Genomic DNA, 5887 nt, shown 5'->3' on the forward strand with positions numbered 1-5887 from the left:
AGCAATGGTGCAGATCAGAAATATGGGAGTGAGATTCACCAGAGACTGAATGGGGAGCAGAACAGGCACATTGACTGAAATACACTGCTTAGGGGAGAAGCAGGTGAGGCAAGAGAGATCAGTTCCTTGACAGGGGATTAAACTCTTCCTTCAGTGTCTGCAGAGTTTCATAGTGCTGATCAGGACTTATCCTCTTAGGCCACCAGGGAAGCCCCTGAGTCAAGATTTCTGAACCAATATATCCCTAACCTTGTTGTAGGGTAGGTGTTGATAAATCAAAATAGCAACTTTGCACCAGAACTTCATTGTCATAGCTTAGGATAAAATTCTTTATTTGGATTCTGAACACTGTTTCTCTGCTAACCTTAGGTGACTCCTAATCTTAATGTTAAGTGTATCCTCTTAGACTTCTGATCTTCCCTGAATTATTAGGATAAAGGGATTTGGGGTTGAGAATGTTACAGAGGTCACCTTGTCACCCTGAATTTCCAGAGAACTAAAGTGCAGATGAATAGGAAGAATAATTTACCAAGTCAGAGAATTGCCTATACACACAGAGAAACCTCTTTGAGGTATGATTTATCCTCTATGTAAAGTATCCTCTAAAAATCATGGACTATCAATTCTTATTTGTGCTGCTTACAAGAGGTTTCTGAAAATGTTATTTTTTAATTATTATTCATGAGTGTGTTTACTTGAGTTCCTGTAAAATGTTAAAGTAATCCTACCTTCTTCATTTTTTCAGAGTGTGAGGAGGCAAAAACTTATAAACATAAGAATTTATCAATGTTTTTGCATAACACATAGTGTTGCTGTTTTCTAAAGTAGGGGATTGTAATGTATAAAACATGCTAAGTGACTCAATATATAACGAGAAATACAGAAAATGAGGAAGACCCTTAAACTTTATTTTTTAAATATTTATTTATTTATGCATACAGAAGTGGGGTGGGTACAGGCCAGAGTTGCAGGGACAGTGATTGCAGGATTCCCAGAGTGAGACAAAGTGGGGAGCAGAACAGGCAGATGGACGAAGTACACTGCTGAGGAGAGCAGCGAGAGGGTCAGGAGCAGTCTGTTGCCCCATGTGGATCATTTCTGGGGTTGGGGATTAAATTTGCACTGAAGTAGCCATGACCAGCTTGAAGTGCTGTGCTCCAACCAGCTCCCCCACCAGGGAAGGCTCGAGCCTTAAACTTAACAGAAATAGGACTCTTCTCTAGCTTGTGATCTGTTGACAGAAATAAGCCCATATACAAAGCACAAAGGATGTTCTTCTTCTCCAGTTTACTTGTCTGTGGTAAATGTGAAGGATGGTTAGATAGATTTGTCCATGATGCTCAGAACCTAGCTTCTTCGGATGTATCTTTCTGGCATATGGATCCAGACTCTGCAGGCTCAGGAGAAATTATTATCACTTCCTTAACTACATAAAGAATGAAAATCGGAAGTATTACCCGCAATTAGGAAGGAACTCTGCAGAGTTGTATGGCCTCCACCCCCACTCCAGTAAACTACAACTCCCAGCAATACCATGGAAGAACTGTGAGGACCCAAGGGCGGAGCTAAGCAGGCATTCTGGGACTGTTGGATGTATAAAAGGGAATTGTGTTAGCCGCTCGCTCTCTCTGGACCACATGGCTCGTGGCTAGTGGCTTGATGAGTTTTCAGCGTGTTATTGGAGTTCCAAGTCAGCAGAGCTGGTAGGATGCTCTAGTTAACTTGTATCTCTCTCTCTCTGGATAGCTTGGCTGGTGGCTGGTTGCTGGTTGCTTGGCTCTTGATGAACTTTCAGTGTGCCATTGGAGTTGCAGGTCCTAGTTAACTTGTATCTTTCTCTTATTCCCTGGGTTATTCCTTTTCCTTTACCTTTGTAAACAAACCCATATTGACCCTTTTTGTGTGTGCTTGCAGTACAACTGAATTTTAAGCTTGCGGGTGAGGGCCCACAGACAGACAACCCAGTTCACATTGAGGTGCCCTGTAACAAAAGGAGAATGCCATAAGTAGGGTAAAGCAGCAGGAAAAAGTATATAAAGGAGTTCTATTCATACTCACACACTCACATAGTTCACGCACTCACAAGAGAAATCTCTGAGCACGTGAGAGAAGAAGCTGCATAGAGATGCAGGCAGGGGAGAAGCTGCACAGACACACGAGGGAGGCCAAGTGGAGACAGATGGCAGAGAGAAGCCTAGCCCTGCCGCAGCAGTGCCGCGTTGCGATGGTGGTAGAGGCCACGGCAGCTCCTTGAGGGTTTTGTATAGCTGGACTGTGTGGGTGCGGGCCACATGGCAGAGGGCATCAAATACGGCATTATCTGAGTTGTTGTTTTGGGAAAGCTTGGCCTGGTGGCAAAAGGGAGACTCAAAGAAACAGGCATCTTGCTGAAGTGTGGCCTGGAGAGGATGGGAGACCAGAAACAGGCATCCCACTAAAATGTATGTGAGGCCATTTATCATCTTGTTTAGCCGCTAGAACTGTGGTCTTGAGTACTCTGTGCTTTGTGCTGTGCTGGGGCATTGGCCACCTGAGGAAGTATCTCCTGCTTCATCCTCTGCTGTGTCTGTGAAACGGATTCTAGCCTGTAATTTGGCTGCCAAATGTCCAAGGTGAGCGACAGGAAGACGCCACCTTAGACAAGTGGCCTGTTTGGGAGAGGCACGTCCTCAGTTACAGAAAGATACCATCATCATACAGTCTTTGTGTAAGACTGAACAGTACTGGTACTGCACATAGTACAGTAAATTGCCATTATTGGTTTCAGTAACTCATGTGTGTCCTGGTTTATTAAATAAATCCTCTTGTTGTTATTCTCTGAGCCTGAGCAGTCTTGCAATTGTGTGCATGGCTGAAGAACTCAGACAGTGACTGGGTTACTTGCCCTTTGGGCAGAAGGGACTTGCCCAGTTTAGCATCTGCTGCTGATTATCTGGAACTACTTTATGTTTTTTTTTTTTGTTTGTTTGTTTGTTTGTTTTATAATTATCATTGCATAGAAGAATTGGGATATAGGCCAGACCTGTCGGGGGAGGTGGGGAAGAGGACCCACCAGAGACAGATTGGGGAACAGAACAGTCAGGTCCACTGAAATATACTGCCAAGAGGAACAACTGGTGAGACAGAAGAGGCCTGCGGGTCACCTCCCTGTTCAGGGAATAAAGCAGGTTTTTGTACTGGGCCTTTGGGGTGGTAGTCTGGGATTTAATCCCTAGGCCACATAGGAGGCTCCTACCTGGAATATCTTTAGATTTGAATTCAAGAAGGAATATTTATTCTGCTATTATAAGAATATGTAATCTGAGACTGGTAATGCAATTTGAATCTATATTGTGCAAGAATTGTTGGAAGCTTCAACAACTTTAGGTAATAGCAAACCATTGTATAATTTTCAGAAAGGAAGCAAATTAATCTTGTTTACTGAAAGAAATAGACTTACAGTGATAAAATAAATGGTGGAGAGAAACATGAGTTTATGGCAAGGACAAGATATGGAAGAGTGTTAACCCACACAACTGATGAAAAGTTTCTAAAACAAAAGGGTTAGAGTGGAGAGGTATGGAAACAGAAAATGTAAGGAGTGTTTAAAAATAATTTATCATGTATTCATTCACTCACTTTTTAAATATGTGATAGCTATTGGGCAAAAGATGTCACTTCACTTATTTGCAAAAACAGTTTAAAATTTGAGTTAATTTGTAGTTTATTGGATCATAAATAGGTTCTAGATGTAACGTGATTCAATCAGTTTGATTTATTTAGTAATAGTGATTAATGTAAGGAGTAAAGGTATATATTTTCAAATATATCTTTAGCATTTAAAAAGCTTTCAATTTATTTTTTTAATTTATCTTCATCTTGAAGGTTGAAGAGAAGACAGGAAATGTTAGTCATGTACAGAATTTTATAAAAATTTAATATCAAATCATTGCCTTTAAAATGTGAGAAATTTTATCCTTCTCAATATTTTATATTTAAATATTGACTTTTTGGTTAAAAATCATAATTATTTTGGAACTTTGTTGATAAAATCTGACCATGAAAATATTTTCCTATATGTTCCAAAACTTTGTTTTCCTAAACAGAAAGAAGTTATATTACTATACAGACTTCCCACTAAGTAGAAATAAAACAGCAATGAAAATTAAAACCAGTTACACTGCAAATACTGTAAAAAATATAGCTTTACAATAAAGTACAGAAACATAAATTTAGAAATCAATGAGATTAAAGACCAACTAATAGGAACTATGCTTCAGGAACTAACAAGAAAAGTACAAGTTGGTGAGCATGGACATTACTTTTAGCTCCTCTTGTGTGTCTTAAACTGTATTCCTATTCTAATACTAATTCACATTTCAGAACTGACAATTTCCACAAGGTGTATGATAGTTCAGTCACAAATTTCAAACCCTAAGTGTGACAATGCAAAATATGAAATCTGTGACTCCCCACAATATAAATTTTCTAATAAAATACATTGATTTTATATCATAAGAAACAAAATTTTACATAGTTTTATGATGGGTTAAGACAAATCAAAGTAAAGTATATGTATCATAAAATGTAGATGTTTATCTCTAGTATACTGATCATCTCCAAAACTGATCATGCTTATTTCAAATACAATCAGACTACAAAGATAGGATTTATTATTTCTCAGCAAGTCCTTCTATTCAAAAGTAAAGATGCCTTATTTAATACTAAAAAAATTATTTGAAGACTAAGTTTTAGTTGTATAAAATTCACAGGGGGGCCCTCCCTGGTGTTGCAGAGGGTTAAAGCACAGCACTAAGAAGCTAAAGACACTTCAGCATAAGTTTGATCCCCGCCTGCCCTGGAGGTGACCCACATGGCGCAGCAGACCACTCCTGACCCACTCACTGCTCCCCTCAGCAGTACTTCATCAGTCAGCCTGTTCTGCTCCCCACTCTGTCTCTGGTGAATCCTCTCACCACTTCTGCACCCAGCTCTGTATGCAGAAATAAATAAATCTTAAAAAAAAAAAAATCACAGGGGGTCCAAGGACTTCTACTTACAACACAGATGGAATAAAATGAAGTGGATTAGTCTCAACTAAAAACCTAGGGGGAAAAAAAATCTCCTTTGTTCACCTTTGTCTACTAAATTCAGTTTCTAAAGGACTCAGCAACTTGAAGAAAAACTTAGCAAGGAAATGAAATAAAATTTCTTGGTTAATGATTTGTGAAGGAAGCAAATAGAAGGGCTCATCTGAACCTTAGTTGTGTCAATGACTCAGATAAATGGCTAACAGACCACCTTTCAAAACACTGCAAATGGGATTAGTGAGTTAAGCAAAGGAAATTGGACTCCAGGTGCTGCATGAGTCAATGACTTTGCCAGATTTTGATCAAAAGCATATACTTGGCATCTGGAATTTAGATGAATGAGTGGAGCTTGAATAATAAAATTTAAACATTCAATGCAGAAGTATAGTCTTCCTATAAAAATCAAGTAATACAAACAAAATCTGTTAACATAACTAAATGGACATTAATATATTTTCCTTTCAAATTTATATTTTCGAAGATCCCAACTGAATTAGCAAAAGGACTTAAAGATACAAATCCTAACAATTGTGCCCTGCATATATCACATATTTATAGAATAATAAATTATGTTTTAGATTACTTATAATTTAAATATTTCCAAATCTAGTAATAAACATGCTTGCCTGATATTCTGAAATGCAACAACAGAGGAGGTCCAAAGATTTTCTATCATCTCTAACATGTCTTTGATGTTTGACTTTGAGTGTTCTGCTTAACCCTTTTTTGATGAAATTGTTCTCGCCTAAAAATGGGAAGTCAAGACACCTAATTTTTGACAAAGGATCAAAGAAGATACAATGGAACAAAGAAAATTT

Source organism: Condylura cristata, unplaced genomic scaffold (genome assembly GCF_000260355.1).
Source record: "Condylura cristata isolate star-nosed mole 26May11 unplaced genomic scaffold, ConCri1.0 scaffold00002, whole genome shotgun sequence".
NCBI classification, from domain to species: Eukaryota; Metazoa; Chordata; class Mammalia; order Eulipotyphla; family Talpidae; genus Condylura; species Condylura cristata.